The sequence below is a fragment of the Zea mays genome, chromosome 8 (assembly GCF_902167145.1).
Source record: "Zea mays cultivar B73 chromosome 8, Zm-B73-REFERENCE-NAM-5.0, whole genome shotgun sequence".
NCBI lineage: Eukaryota > Viridiplantae > Streptophyta > Magnoliopsida > Poales > Poaceae > Zea > Zea mays.
In genome coordinates, this window is record NC_050103.1 from 60,183,233 (window position 1) to 60,200,185 (window position 16,953).

A 16,953-nucleotide genomic window follows, 5' to 3' on the forward strand; every position below is an offset into this window, starting at 1 on the left:
TGGTGTTCTCCTCCATGCGCCTAGGGGTCCCTTTTATAGCCCCAAGGCAGCTAGGAGCCGTTGAGAACAAATCTAGAAGGCCATCCTTGCCTTCTGTCGTCGGGCGCACCGGACAGTCCGGTGCACACCGGACACTGTCCGGTGCCCGATTTCTTTCCTTAACAGGCGCAGCCGACCGTTGCCGACCGTTGCAGATCTGGCGCACCGGACAGTCCGGTGCCTTCTTCCGACCGTTGGCCAGACCACGTGTCGCGCGCAGATTCCGCGGCCGACCGTTGGCTCGGCCGACCGTTGGCTCACCGGACAGTCCGGTGAATTTTAGCCGTACGCCGTCGGCAAATTCCCGAGAGCGGTGTCTTCAGGTCGAGGCAGCCTGGCGCACCGGACACTGTCCGGTGCACCACCGGACAGTCCGGTGCCCCAGACCGAACCAGCCTGTTGGCTGTACACAGCCAACATTCTCCTTTTCTTCTTCTCTCTGTTTCTAACACTTAGACAAATATATTAGTACACAAAACCAATGTACTAAGTCTTAGAAACATACCTTTACTTGTGATTTGCACTTTGTTCATCCATGGGCATGGATTCACATTTAAGCACTTGTGTTTGCACTCAATCACCAAAATACTTAGAAATGGCCCAAAGACACATTTCCCTTTCAATCTCCCCCTTTTTGGTGATTTATGCCAACACAACATAAAGCAACTAGAACAAGTGCAATAATCACTTCAAATAGAACTCAAATCTATTTTGATTCATTTTTGGCATATATGGATCATCCTTTGCCACCACTTGGTTTGTTTTTTGCAAATCAAACCCAAATCTCTATCTCTAAGTCAAACATACATGTTGAAGCATAAAGAGAGTCTTTCCAAAAGAGATTGATCAAAGATTTCAAAAAACTCCCCCTATTTCCCATAATCAATACTTCTCCCCACAAGAAGCCAACTTTTTGACGAAAGAGACAATGCAAGAGTTTTGAACAAACCAAAAGCTCTATTCTACTATTTCAAAATCTCTCAAGTGGTAGCTGATCCATTTATTACTTTGGCCTTTATTTTCTCCCCCTTTGGCATCAAGCACCAAAACGGAATCAACTTTGGCCCTTTTAACCCCATTGCCTCACCAAAATCTTCAATTAAGAGCAAATGACAATAAGAGTTCATGAGATGAACTTGGAATTAGTTACCCTCTCATCGGAGTGCAGTGGAAGTCTTTCATGGTCCAAGTCCACCTTTTTCCTTTCAATTCTCCTTCGAGACTAGACCAAGCAAACTCAAGCATATGGTTAGTCTCAAAGGGTCAAGTTGTAACACATCTCCCCCTAAACATGTGCATCACTTTGCAACGGACTTGTGAGGTCCAGGGAGTGTTTGTACAACTTGAGCACCACAATAAGCAACAAAATGCAGAATGAACATGATCAAAGACATAAACACATGTATGCTACAATTCAATCCAAGTTCCGCGAATCTAAGACATTTAGCTCACTACGCAGCCTGCAAAAGGTCTTCTCATCTAGAGGCTTGGTAAAGATATCGGCTAGCTGGTTCTCGGTGCTAACATGAAACACTTCGATATCTCCCTTTTGCTGGTGGTCTCTCAAAAAGTGATGCCGGATGTCTATGTGCTTTGTGCGGCTGTGCTCAACAGGATTTTCCGCCATGCGGATAACACTCTCATTATCACATAGGAGTGGGACTTTGCTCAGATTGTAGCCAAAGTCCCTGAGGGTTTGCCTCATCCAAAGTAGTTGCGCGCAACACTGTCCTGCGGCAACATACTCGGCCTCAGCGGTGGATAGGGCAACGGAGGTTTGTTTCTTAGAGTTCCACGACACCAGGGACCTTCCTAAGAATTGGCACGTCCCTGATGTACTCTTCCTATCGACCTTACATCCAGCATAGTCGGAGTCTGAATATCCAATCAAGTCAAAGGTAGACCCCTTTGGATACCAGAGCCCGAAGCAAGGCGTAGCAACTAAATATCTAAGAATTCGCTTCACCGCCACTAAGTGACATTCCTTAGGATCGGATTGAAATCTAGCACACATGCATACGCTAAGCATAATATCCGGTCTACTAGCACATAAGTAAAGTAATGAACCTATCATTGACCGGTATGCTTTTTGATCAACGGACTTACCTCCTTTGTTGAGGTCGGTGTGTCCGTCGGTTCCCATCGGAGTCTTTGCGGGCTTGGCAACCTTCATCCCAAACCGCTTCAGCAGATCTTGCGTGTACTTCGTTTGGGAGATGAAAGTGCCGTCCTTGAGTTGCTTCACTTGAAACCCAAGGAAGTAGTTCAACTCGCCCATCATCGACATCTCGAATTTCTGCGTCATCATCCTGCTTAAACTCTTCACAAGACTTTTTATTAGTAGAACCAAATATTATGTCATCGACATAAATTTGGCACACAAAAAGATCACCGTCACAAGTCTTAGTGAAAAGAGTTGGATCGGCTTTCCCAACCTTGAAAGCATTAGCAATTAAGAAATCTCTAAGGCATTCATACCATGCTCTTGGGGCTTGCTTAAGTCCATAGAGCGCCTTAGAGAGCTTACACACGTGGTCGGGGTACTGTTCATCCTCGAAGCCAGGGGGTTGCTCTACGTACACCTCCTCCTTTATTGGCCCGTTGAGGAAAGCGCTCTTCACATCCATTTGGAACAACTTGAAAGAATGGTGAGCGGCATATGCTAGCAAGATACGAATGGACTCTAGCCTAGCCACAGGAGCGAAAGTCTCCTCAAAGTCTAAACCTGCGACTTGGGCATAACCTTTTGCCACAAGTCGAGCCTTGTTCCTTGTCACCACTCCGTGCTCGTCTTGTTTGTTGCGGAACACCCACTTGGTTCCCACAACATTTTGCTTGGGACGAGGCACCAGCGTCCAAACTTCATTCCTCTTGAAGTTGTTGAGCTCTTCTTGCATGGCCAACACCCAGTCCGGATCTAGCAAGGCCTCTTCTACCCTGAAAGGCTCAATAGAAGAGACAAAGGAGTAATGTTCACAAAAATTAACTAATCGAGACCGAGTAGTTACTCCCTTGCTAATGTCACCCAGAATTTGGTCGACGGGATGATCCCTTTGAATCATCGCTCGAACTTGGGTTGGAGGTTCCGGTTCCGCTTCTTCCTCCATCACATGATCATCTTGTGCTCCCCTTGATCACACGCCTCCTGTTGATGAACCTGTTCATCGTCTTGAGTTGGTGGATGCACCATAGTTGAGGAAGAAGGTTGATCTCGTTCATCTTGTTCCTGAGGCCGTACTTCTCCAATCGCCATGGTTCGTATAGCGGCCGTCGGAACATCTTCTTCATCTACATCATCACAATCAAAAACTTGCTCTCTTGGAGAGCCATTAGTCTCATCAAATACAACGTCGCTAGAGACTTCAACCAAACCCGATGATTTGTTGAAGACTCTATACGCCTTTGTATTTGAGTCATAACCTAACAAAAACCCTTCTACAGCTTTGGGAGCAAACTTAGACTTTCTACCCTTCTTCACTAGAATGTAGCACTTGCTCCCAAATACACGAAAGTAAGATACATTGGGTTTGTTACCGGTTAGTAGCTCATACGACGTCTTCTTGAGGAGGCGATGAAGGTAGACCCTGTTGATGGCGTGGCAAGCCGTGTTCACGGCTTCCGTCCAAAAGCACTCGGGGGTCTTGAACTCTCCTAGCATCGTCCTCGCCATATCGATGAGCGTCCTGTTCTTCCTCTCTACCACACCATTTTGCTGTGGTGTGTAGGGAGCGGAGAACTCGTGCTTGATCCCTTCTTCTTCAAGGAACTCTTCCACTTGAAGGTTCTTGAACTCGGACCCGTTGTCGCTCCTTATCTTCTTTACCTTGAGCTCAAACTCATTTTGAGCTCTCCTGAGGAAGCGCTTGAGGGTCCCTTGGGTTTCAGACTTATCCTGCAAAAAGAACACCCAAGTGAAGCGGGAAAAGTCATCAACAATAACTAGACCATACTTACTCCCTCCTATGCTCAGATAGGCGACGGGTCCGAAGAGGTCCATATGCAGCAGCTCTAGCGGTCTTGAAGTGGTCATCACATTCTTGCTGTGATGAGCTCCTCCCACCTGTTTACCTGCTTGACAAGCTGCACAAGGTCTATCTTTTTCGAATTGAACGTTAGTCAAACCTATCACGTGTTCTCCCTTTAGAAGCTTGTGAAGGTTCTTCATCCCCACATGAGCTAAGCGGCGATGCCACAGCCAGCCCATGCTAGTCTTAGCTATTAAGCATGCATCTAGACCAGCCTCTTCTTTTGCAAAATCAACTAAATAGAGTTTGCCGTCTAATACACCCTTAAAAGCTAGTGAACCATCACTTCTTCTAAAGACAGAGTGACAGACACATCTACATTTGTGAATAGACAGTTATACCCCATGTTGCATAATTGACTAACAGATAGCAAATTATAACCAAGAGACTCTACTAAAAACACATTAGAGATAGAGTGCTCATTAGAAATTGCAATTTTACCTAACCCTTTTACCTTGCCTTGATTCCCATCACCGAATACAATTGAATCTTGAGAATCCTTATTCTTGACGTAGGAGGTGAACATCTTCTTCTCCCCCGTCATATGGTTTGTGCATCCGCTATCAATAATCCAGCTTGAACCCCCGGATGCATAAACCTGCAAGGCAAATTTAGGCTTGGGACTTAGGTACCCAACTCATGTTGGGTCCTACAAGGTTAGCACAAATATCTTTAGGGACCCAAATGCAAGTTTTGTCTCCCTTGCATTTTGCCCCTAACTTCCTAGCAATTATCTTTCTATCCTTTCTACAAATTGCAAAGGAAGCATTTAAAGCACAATAAATTGTAGAAGGTTCATTCACTACTTTCCTAGGAGCATGAATAATATTCTTTCTAGGCATATTATGAACAACATCCCTTCTACCAACATTTCTATTGTGCACATATGAAGAACTAGAAGCAAACATAGCATGAGAAAAATCATCGTACGCATTATAACTCCTATAAGCATTTCTAGTTTGTCTCCTATCATGATATATAAAAGCATGATTCCTTTTAGTGCTACTTGCCATAGGGGCCTTCCCTTTCTCCTTGGCGGAGATGGGAGCCTTATGGCTTGTTAAGTTCTTGGCTTCCCTCTTGAAGTCAAGCCCATCCTTAATTGAGAGGTGTCTACCAACCGTGTAGGCATCCCTAGCAAATTTTAGTTTCTCAGTCATTCTTGCTAGTCTTAAGTTGGGCATTAAGACTAGCCAATTCCTCAGTTAATTTAGAAATTGAAACTAAATGATCACTACAAGCATCAACATCGAAATCTTTACACCTAGTGTAAATCTCAACATGTTCTACACAAGAATTAGATTTACTAGCTACTTTAGCATTTAAGTCATCATTAACACTCTTTAAAGTAGCAATGGTTTCATGACAAGAAGATAGTTCACTAGAAAGCACTTCATTTCTTTTAACTTCTAAGGCATAAGACTTTTGTGCCTCTACAAATTTGTCATGCTCTTCATACAAAAGGTCCTCTTGTTTTTCTAAGAGTCTATCTTTTTCATTCAAGGCATCAATCAATTCATTAATTTTATCTACTTTAGTTCTATCCAATCCCTTGAACAAACTAGAGTAATCTATTTCATCATCACTAGACTCATCATCACTGGAAGAATCATAAGTGACATTGTTTTGATTACATACCTTCTTCTCCCTTGCCATAAGGCATGTGTGACGCTCGTTGGGGAAGAGGAATGACTTGTTGAAGGCAGTGGCGGCGAGTCCTTCATTGTCGGAGTCGGAGGAGGAGCAATCCGAATCCCACTCCTTTCCGATATGTGCCTCGCCCTTGGCCTTCTTGTAATGCTTCTTCTTTTCCCTCTTGTCCCCTTTTTCCTGATCACTTTCATTATCGGGACAGTTAGCAATGAAATGACCAATCTTACCACATTTGAAGCATGAGCGCTTCTCCTTTGTCTTGGTCTTGCTTGGCTGTCCCTTGCGACCTTTAAGCGCCGTCTTGAAGCGCTTAATGATGAGGGCCATCTCCTCATTATTTAGCCCGGCCGCCTCAACTTGCGCCACCTTGCTTGGTAGCGCCTCCTTGCTCCTTGTTGCCTTGAGAGCAATGGGTTGAGGCTCATGAATAGGACCGTTCAACGCGTCGTCCACGTATCTTGCCTCCTTAATCATCATTCGCCCGCTTACGAACTTCTCAAGAACTTCTTCGGGCGACATTTTGGTGTACCTGGGATTCTCACGGATATTATTCACCAAATGAGGATCAAGAACGGTAAAGGACCTTAGCATTAGGCGGACGACGTCGTGGTTCGTCCATCGCGTGCTTCCATAGCTCCTTATCTTGTTGACAAGGGTTTTGAGCCGGTTGTATGTTTGGGTTGGCTCCTCCCCCCTTATCATAGCGAATCTCCCAAGTTCGCCCTCCACCAACTCCATCTTGGTGAGCATGGTGACGTCGTTGCCCTCGTGAGAGATCTTGAGGGTGTCCCATATCTGCTTGGCATTGTCCAAGCCGCTCACCTTATTGTATTCTTCCCTGCACAAAGATGTTAAGAGAACAGTAGTAGCTTGTGCATTTCTATGGATTTGTTCATTTATAAGCATAGGACTATCCGAGCTATCAAATTTCATTCCATTCTCTACAATCTCCCATATGCTTGGATGAAGAGAGAATAAGTGACTACGCATTTTGTGACTCCAAAATCCGTAGTCCTCCCCATCGAAGTGTGGAGGTTTGCCAAGAGGAATGGAAAGCAAATGCGAATTCGAATTATGTGGAATACGAGAATAATCAAATGAAAAGTTCGAATTGACCGTCTTCCTGTAGTCGTTGTCGTCGTCCTTTTGGGAAGAGGAAGATTCGTCGCTGTCGTAGTAGACAATCTCCTTGATGCGCCTTGTCTTCTTCTTCTTCCCATCTTTTCGTCTATGACCCGAGCCCGAGTCGTTGGACTTGTCATCCTTTGGCTCGTTGACGAAGGACTCCTTCTCCTTATCGTTGATCACGATTCCCTTCCCCTTAGGATCTATCTCTTCGGGCGGTTAGTCCCTTTCTTGAAGAGAATGGCTCCGATACCAATTGAGAGCACCTAGAGGGGGGGGGGTGAATAGGTGATCCTGTAAAACTTAAACTTATGGCCACAAAAACTTGGTTAATCGTTAGCACAATAACTGCCAAGTGGCTAGAGAGGAGTCAAAACACAATAACCACAAGAAATCAATCACAGAGATGACACAGTGGTTATCCCGTGGTTCGGCCAAGTACAAAACTTGCCTACTCCACGTTGTGGCGTCCCAACGGACGAGAGTTGCACTCAACTCCTCTCAAGTGATCCAATGATCAACTTGAATACCACAGTGTTATGCTTTTCTTTTCTCAATCCCGTTTGCGAGGAATCTCCACAACTTGGAGCCTCTCGCCCTTACAATTGAAGTTCACAAAGAAACACAGAGCAAGGGTGGAAATGAGCAACGCACACAAGACTTCAAAAGATCAGAGCAACAACACGCACACAAGCAGCAACAAGAGCTCGCAACACAGCTCAAAGAGTTCACAACTCCACAAGAGCTCTATATGCTATCACAATGCGTGAGATCGATGTCTTGGTGCTTAGGAATATTGTAGGAATGCTTGGTGTTCTCCTCCATGCGCCTAGGGGTCCCTTTTATAGCCCCAAGGCAGCTAGGAGCCGTTGAGAACAAATCTGGAAGGCCATCCTTGCCTTCTGTCGTCGGGCGCACCGGACAGTCCGGTGCACACCGGACACTGTCCGGTGCCCGATTTCTTTCCTTAACAGGCGCAGCCGACCGTTGCCGACCGTTGCAGATCTGGCGCACCGGACAGTCCGGTGCACACCGGACAGTCCGGTGCCTCCTTCCGACCGTTGGCCAGACCACGTGTCGCGCGCAGATTCCGCGGCCGACCGTTGGCTCGGCCGACCGTTGGCTCACCGGACAATCCGGTGCACACCGGACAGTCCGGTGCACACCGGACAGTCCGGTGAATTTTAGCCGTACGCCGTCGGCAAATTCCCGAGAGCGGTGTCTTCAGGTCGAGGCAGCCTGGCGCACCGGACACTGTCCGGTGCACCACCGGACAGTCCGGTGCCCCAGACCGAACCAGCCTGTTGGCTGTACACAACCAACATTCTCCTTTTCTTCTTCTCTCTGTTTCTAACACTTAGACAAATATATTAGTACACAAAACCAATGTACTAAGGCTTAGAAACATACCTTTACTTGTGATTTGCACTTTGTTCATCCATGGGCATGGATTCACATTTAAGCACTTGTGTTTGCACTCAATCACCAAAATACTTAGAAATGGCCCAAAGGCACATTTCCCTTTCACAAGCCGCGCAAGGCGCGTGGAGGCGCCCAGGCCGGGCCGCGAGGACATGCTGAGGGTGGTGCACGTGGAGGTGCCCAAGGCGGCGCCGTCGGCAACAAGAAGCCGGCACGAGACGACGGCTGCCACAACTGCGGCAAGCTTGGCCACTGGGCCAGGGATTGTCGGCAGCCACGACGTGGCCAGGCCAACGTCGCACAGGCGGAGGCGGAGGAGGAGGCCCTGCTCCTGGCACATGCAAGCATCGAGCCATCTCCAGCGGCACCGGCCGCAGCGGCACTCCTCCACCTTGATGAGTCGAAAGCACGCGCTTTCCTCGGCGACGGCTCCAACAAGGACATGATCGAAGGATGGTGCCTCGACACCGGCGCCACTCATCACATGACCGGCCGACGGGAGTTCTTCACCGAGCTTGACTCTAGCGTCTGAGGCTCCGTCAAGTTTGGGGACGCCTCCGGCGTAGAGATCAAGGGCGCCGGCTCAGTCGTCTTCACCGCCGCGTCTGGTGAGCACAGGCTGCTCACCGGAGTCTACTACATCCCCGCGTTGAGGAACTCTATCATCAGCTTGGGACAGCTGGATGAGAACGGTTCGCGCGTGGAGGTCGAGCACGGAGTCATGAGGATCTGGGATCTCTCTCGTCGCCTTCTTGCCAAGGTACACCGGAGTCCAAATCGGCTATACATCCTCAATGTGAAGGTGGCACAACCTTGCTGCCTTGCTGCTCGTCGAGACGACGGGGCATGGCAGTGGCACGAGCGCTTCGGGCACCTTAACTTCGAGGCCCTGAAGCGGCTCAGTGCCAAGGAGATGGTACGAGGCCTGCCGTGCCTTGACCATGTGGAGCAATTCTGCGATGTCTGCGTGTTGACAAAGCAGAGACGGCTCCCCTTTCCCCAGCAGTCGAGCTTCCGAGCCAAGGAGAGGCTCGAGCTCGTGCATGGGGACTTGTGTGGCCCGGTGACACCAGCCACACCAGGAGGACGACGCTACTTCTTGCTGCTGTCGACGATCTCTCCCGCTACATGTGGGTGATGATCCTTGGCAGCAAGGGAGAGGCTGTGAACGCCATCAGGCGTGTGCAGGTCGCTGCGGAGGCGGAGTGCGGCCGCAAGCTGCGCGTGCTGCGCACCGACAACGGCGGCGAATTCACGGCGGCTGAGTTCGCGTCGTACTGCGCGGATGAGGGTGTTCAGCGCCACTACTCCACGCCATACAGCCCGCAGCAGAACGACGTCGTCGAGCGGCGTAACCAGACGGTTGTGGGGATGGCTCGGGCTTTCCTCAAGCAGAGAGGAATGCCAGCTGTCTTCTGGGGAGAGGCGGTGGTGACAGCGGTTTACATCCTCAACCGCTCGCCCACCAAGGCTCTCAACGGGATGACACCGTACGAGGCTTGGCATGGGCGCAAGCCGGCGGTCTCTCACCTACGGGTCTTCGGCTGCCTCGCATTCACCAAGGAGCTTGGCCACATCAGCAAGCTCGACGATAGGAGCACCCCGGGGGTGTTCATTGGCTACGCGGAGGGCTCGAAGGCCTACCGCATCCTTGACCCAAGTACACAGCGTGTGCGCACGGCGCGCGACGTAGTGTTCGATGAAGGGCGAGGATGGGCGTGGGACAAGGCGGTGGACGACGGCACGACTCCGACGTACGACTTCACCATCGAGTACGTCCACTTTGAGGGAGCTGGGGGAGTAGGTAACTCTTCTCTGAGCAGGTCTACCCCAGCCCCCAAGTCTCCACCGACTCCAGCGCCAAACTCTCCAGCTCCTGCTACAACGAGCTCTTCACCACCATGCACTCCAGCCACGACTCCGGCTACAGCGAGCTCTTCGCCACCACGCACTCCAGCACCGACGGTACCCTCTCCGGGAACGTCCTCTCCGACACCAGCTCGTGTCGAGCACGACCCAGTGGAGCTCGTGACCCCTCTGTCCTGCGACGAGGAGCGCGTCGACGCGTGCTACGACGGTGAGCCGTTGCGGTATCGAAGGGTGGAGGGCCTTCTCATCGACCCGTCGGTGTCGGGCCCTGCGTCTCGCATTCTGGCAGGAGAGTTGCATCTTGCATGCGACGATGGTGAGCCTCGGTCTTTCGCGGAGGCCGAGAAACATGCGGCTTGGCGTGCCGCGATGCAGTCGGAGATGGACGCGGTTGAGACGAACCGCACATGGGAGCTCGCTGATCTCCCTCATGGTCATCGCGCGATCACCCTTAAGTGGGTGTTCAAACTGAAGAGGGATGAAGCCGGCGCCATCGTCAAGCATAAGGCTCGCTTGGTGGCACGCGGTTTCTTGCAGCAGGAGGGGATCGACTTCGACAATGCCTTCGCCCCTGTAGCACGGATGGAATCCGTGCGACTCCTCGCGCTGGTAGCCCTGGAGGGCTGGCATGTTCATCACATGGATGTCAAGTCGGCGTTTCTTAACGGCGACTTAAAGGAGGAGGTCTATGTACACCAGCCGCCAGGTTTTGCGATCCCTGGCAAGGAGGGCAAGGTGTTGCGCCTGCGCAAGGCTCTCTACGGCTTGCGACAGGCACCAAGGGCATGGAATGCCAAGCTGGATTCCACGCTCAAGAGGATGGGCTTCATGCCAAGCCCGCACGAGGCGGCCATCTATCGGCGGGGCAATGGAGAAAATGCCCTGCTGGTGGGTGTCTACGTCGACGACTTGGTGATCACCGGCGCCAAGGATGCAGAGGTGGCAACGTTCAAGGAAGAGATGAAGGCCACCTTCCAAATGAGTGACCTGGGGCACCTCTCCTTCTACCTGGGGATTGAGGTGCACCAGGGGGACTCCGGGATCACACTTTGCCAGACCGCCTACGCCAAGCGCATTGTTGAGCTGGCTGGGCTCACCGACTGCAACCCAGCTCTCACTCCGATGGAGGAGAGGCTAAAGCTGAGTCGCGACAGCACGACAGAGGAGGTGGACGCTACACAATACCGGCGTCTTGTGGGGAGCCTTCGCTACCTCGTCCACACACGGCCTGACTTGGCATACTCCGTCGGCTACGTTAGTCGGTTTCTGCAGCGACCGACGACGGAGCATGAGCAGGCTGTGAAGAGGATCATCCGCTATGTTGCGGGGACTCTCGACCACGGTCTCTACTACCCGAGGTGCCCTGGGGAGGCACACCTTGTCGGGTACAGCGATAGCGACCACGCCGGCGACATCGACACCAGCAAGAGCACAAGCGGGATCCTCTTCTTCCTCGGCAAGTGCCCCATCAGCTGGCAGTCGGTCAAGCAGCAGGTGGTGGCCATGTCCAGCTGCGAGGCCGAGTACATAGCGGCGTCCACTGCTTCGACTCAGGCTCTCTGGCTGGCTCGACTGCTCGGTGATCTCCTCGGGAGAGACACTGGAGCGGTGGAACTCAGGGTGGACAGCCAGTCCGCTCTGGCATTGGCCAAGAACCCCGTGTTCCATGAACGGAGCAAGCACATCCGGCTGAGATACCACTTCATCCGAGACTGCTTGGCAGAAGGGAGCATCAAGGCGCGCTACATCAACACCAAGGATCAACTTGCAGACCTGCTCACCAAGCCCCTTGGGAAGATCAAGTTTGTTGAGCTTTGCTCCAGGTCCAGGATGGCCCAACTTTCTCACAAGACGACGCCCAAGACTTAGGGGGAGAATGATGGAATAAGTCTTGAGCATCTAGAGGACAGCCTGCTTTTGACTGTCCTCTGTAGTCCTTTAGCATCTAGAGGACAGCTTGACTGTCCTCTGTAGTCTCTTTAGCATCTAGAGGACAGCAGTCGCTTTTTGACTGTCCTCTGTAGTCGCTTTAGCATCTAGAGGACAACAGTCGCTTTTGACTGTCCTCTGTAGTCTCTTTAGCATCTAGAGGACAATCCTGTTGTGTAGTGTGTGTGAGAAGGTGTGGTAGTGCAGCCCCTAGGGCTATAAATATGTGTCCCCAACCCCTCTAAGGGTATGGCATTGTGTAGTGTTTGAGGAAATAAACAGAAAATTGCCCCAACTCATAGTGTCATCCTCTTGATGAGAGTTAGAGTCCCTCTACTTACACTTGTTTCCTCGAACCAACAAATGAGATTAGCCTCAGCTTCATTGACCACTGTCTTTGCATGCCAGGCTAACATCATCGACATATACCAAACTTGTCAATTGTTGTAAGATCAAGAGTAGAATATCAGTTCTTAATCCTCAAATAGGATAGCCAAATTAGATCAAGGGAAACATATCTGTTCTTATCATCATATAGGATCGACAAACTAGAACATGCCAACATATGTGTACCATATCTGTACTTAAACAGCTAACATGCCAACAGTTCTTAAACAACAAACATGTTAGCAGATTTTAACCAGCAAACAGGCCAACAAACAGGTCTGCAAACAGGCCAGCAAACAGGTCTGTAAACAGGCTCACCCAAATTCATTATAGAAGATAGTGCAGCCAACAAGTAGAAAGTAACATCAGAAAGATAGGTTAATCTATAGAACTCAGGGAAACATCATCATTCTATGGAAGTCTCACAATAAGCAAAGGGTGGAATGGAGAACCAGTCACTAACATCCTTTTTTTTTCTCGAAAGCGTGGGGGAGTTGCACCTTAAATTATATTAAGAAGAGAGAAAAACAAAGGTCTATAGAAGATCAAATTACAAAGCACTCCTTACGGAGAAAGAGCCATCAAGAGTCAGGCAAGGGAACAACCAAATAGGAAAGTCCCTTGGCTCCAGCTAATTCCCAAAGACTTCTCTCATCATCAGCCTGCTTAAGAATTAGAGATAGGCTGGGTGTCACTCCATCAAACATACATCAATTGCGATGATTCCAAATCATGATGAGAGAATTTAGTCCTTTCTTAACTATCCCCTGTACTGCCTCTGAAGCCACCTTCCTCCAATGTTTTTGAGTCGAGAAGTCGAGTCGAGTCTTGCAGCTACTGACTAGTAGACTAGTCGAACATAAGTCGGTGATTATATTTTTATAACTTTCTATATATGCTAAAACTAAAAATATGCTGGAACACTAAAAAATATCTTGTCTTGTATATTTTCATCCATCTCCATCTTCTACAATATATCATTAAATATTGTAGAACTTGTTTGGATTCAAAAACAGTGTTGCTCTATACATATGGTATCCATCTGACTATCCCACCTCTTATCAATAATAGAAATTACGTCATCTATTACTAACAAAGAGAGCTTTCAATCCTTGTCTTTGTCTCCACATTTTAGGCAATGTAAGGAAGGATGTTGCAAATAGAGTATTTGCATGCTTCACAAGATCTCTACCATTTGTCTTGGTCCTCATCAAGTCATGAATCATTCCCTATCCATCTATAAATAAGGTAGAAACCTTGTCCATTAGCATCCTACCTACTAGGGTTGAGATGGCTGTGTGGGCTCACATTTTTATACCTAGGCCCAAATAAGTTGCCCGACTCAACTGCTGCGACTGGTCGTGACTAGTCGATGAGTCGAGCGACTAGTCGGGAAAGTCGAGTCATTCAAATCGACTATCACCTCTGCACCGACTTCTTGACTAGCCGCCCAACTTTAAAACCTTACTTTCCACCATTCCAAGAAGGATGTGAGGCTTGGTTGTGGAGCTAGGATGTGTAACCCAAATTTTCTTAACATCTTATACCAGAAATTTCTTGCAAAAACGCAGGATAAGCAGGTGGTTCAGGGTTTTAGCCTCTTGATGCACGTTACCAACATCCTTGCTCAATAGGTCCAGAATAGTAACAGAGATGTTCACCAACATCATAAGTGATTTACAATAGTTGATGCCCAAACTTCATCAAACCACCTGAGTACATGAGATTAGTATTCATCGGGTATGGGTACATGTCCAAAAAAGTGTGGAGGTAGGTGTCCACTAATGCCTATTGTAAGGTAGGTGTCCACTAATGCCTATTGTAAGGTATTGTTGTCTAAGTTGATTCATAAATGAATCTTAGGTTGTTTCGTCTCTCTTGGTCTCTTTGCTGCATTGGACCATAAGTGATAGACCTCCTAGCATGCAGTCAGTGCCTCAATCAGGTTGACATAACTGCTACAAGGACCACCGCCTTTGCAATTAGCAGACGACGTGCAATAGAAGGATCCATTGCGAGAGTAATGAATTAGAAGAAGGATGGAGTGGCGCATCAAGGCTTGAATTCCTCGATCATCCTTGGGGCATGGTCTTTGACAAAAAGGCCTAAAATTGATGATGCTCTTAGATAGGCTAATCAGGAAAGGGAGTTGTGGGAAGTAGCTAGAGCAAAAAAAAGTTGTCCCTGCTGACTTGCCATATCTCTGGTTTGCAAGATCTTTAGCTAGTGTTTTTTTCGTCTGTTGTTGGTCGTTGTTTTATCTCTATGTTTTTTAGTCATGGATGGGTTCATGTATGCTTGTTTGGTGGAAGCCGTAAGGAGGCTCTATGTCCTGGTACTCTAGGACCTTAATTTCTTTTTTCTTAATATAATGACACACAGTTCTCCTGTGTTTCCAAGAAAAAAATATTAGAGGTCTAAGTTGGCTTAGATGTGCCATGCTATGTCGAAAATTGATCTATAGTTCAAAGACACATTAGCATCATCTCTACTATACTTAAAGCACCAGTTTCAACGGTCGTCCCGCGTTATCTTTTTACAAAAAAATCACTATATTTCTTCCAAATCAACTCAGTGTAAAATATTAAAAAGCGGTGCAGGAGGTGGGGTTTGAACCCAAAACCTGATGGAAGAGGGTGGAAGACACTTGGCGAAGTTGTCTAACAAGTAGAACATCATACTCAAGTGTTTATAATATTGAATATAAACTGTACGTATGTATATATATATATGATTTTTTTGTAAAATAAAAAAATAATCGTGTTGGACCGGGCCAACACTACGGATCGAGGCTACAACCCAAGCACCGCACGACGCTCGTGCTGGGTTGGCCCAAACACTATTAAATGGGTCGTGCCTCGGGCCGACTCGCCAGACACGGCCTATTTGGCCATCTATACCTCCGCACGATAATGATGGTCCTCGCCTGAGTTGCCACCACCTCGTTCGTCATTATACTTCTTTTCTCTCTCCCCTCATGCCTCCACCTCCACGCCACCCATTCTCGGCAGAGGGCGTAGGAGCAGGTGCCTCCTCGTATTTGTATGACACCAGCCCCGACATCGACTCGCGCAGTGGCTATTGCACGTCCACGAGGACGTTTCACATCATGCGCGCACCATCGTTTTCGTCGTTGTCGGACATCCCGTTCGTCTTCCCGGCCTTCGCCCTGTTCTTCCTCCCCAACCTGCTGCCCACGGTCGCAGCCGCGAGCCGACCGACGCTCGTCGACGCGGGTACGGGGCGAGTCGGTCATGCTCCTGGTCTTTCTCCGTGCGTGTCGTCGAGGAGGACATGGTGGCGCCTGCCACGCTTAGGTTATCTTATAGTGCGTTTGGTTTCGGAACGAAGTGGGTTGGGTTGAAACCGACCCATTTTTGTGGGTTGGATCGGACCCGTTCCTTGTTTGGTTGAAGTGATGGGTTGAACCCAATTTCTTGTTTGATTATAGGGTTGAAGTGGGTTGAAACTGCACCGTCTCTTGTTTGGTTTCGTGATGAGGGATGAATGAAGGATGAACTGAATATGCTCACCTTCCTGGTCACATTACCACACTAAGGATGATATCTTTAATTCCAAATAAGATTACAACATTCAAAATAAATGAAACCAACACTATTTCAGTATTTGAGAAATCCATAAGCACAACGAAAGATGGGGCCCGCTGCTTCTCACCTAGTGGTGTCGGTAGGGAACATGGAGGTGGTATTGGTGGCAGGGGCTGGATCACGGCACAACAACGTCGTTGGGAGGCGCGGATGGGGGCGTAGCGCGCTGGAGGACAGGCCGGTGGGGGAGTCCGACGGCTGGAGAACACGCCGGCGCCGGAGGGCAGGGCGGCAGAGGACTCTGACAGCGGGCGTGGTCGGGGGTGCAGCGCATCGGAGGGCAGGCCGACGGGGGAGCCGATTACTGGAGAACAGGCCGGCAGCGGTGGTGCGCCCTGCGCCCCTGTGCAGGTTGCGCTCAGGTGAAGATATGGTGTGGCCGTGTGGGTGACAAGAGGGGTGGAGAGGGAGTGGGTTGAAGTGGTTCACTTGTTTTTGAGGAATCCCTAGAACCCGCATCTTAAAGGAATATTTCGACCGGGAACCAACCTAACCTGTGAACCTTTTGAACCAAACATGGGTTGACGCGGGTTCAACCCGTTCCAACCCGCATCAACCCGCTAACCAAACACACACTTAGTGATGAGGAGTCCAGGTCTGAGATATTGGACAACTAAGACCCATAGCGTGGCAGCAGTCGGCATATGCTATGGAGTTGGTGGTGGTGTGTGTTGCTTCGGTGGGTCCAGGGCTAGGAAGACACTCGCATTCTCTCGCCCTTCTCGGACTGACACCTGGTGCGTGTGCCTCTTGGTTTGGAGCTGCTCCGGCTGGGCTTCTTTCTCCGCTGCGTGCTCTCTCTCTATATATCTAGTGGTATACTACCTATGTCGGCTCCAGATGCCTAGGTCTTCGTCGTGTCCTTCTCCGGCAATGAACATGTATGCCCGCCTCTT

General features: G+C 49.2%; 1 protein-coding gene across 2 annotated transcripts in view; it reads left to right on the forward strand.

Annotated features, from left to right (window-relative positions):
• LOC100384837 (uncharacterized) overlaps positions 1-16,953 on the forward strand; it is a 53,038-nt gene that overhangs the window by 14,766 nt on the left and 21,319 nt on the right. The window lies entirely within an intron of this gene.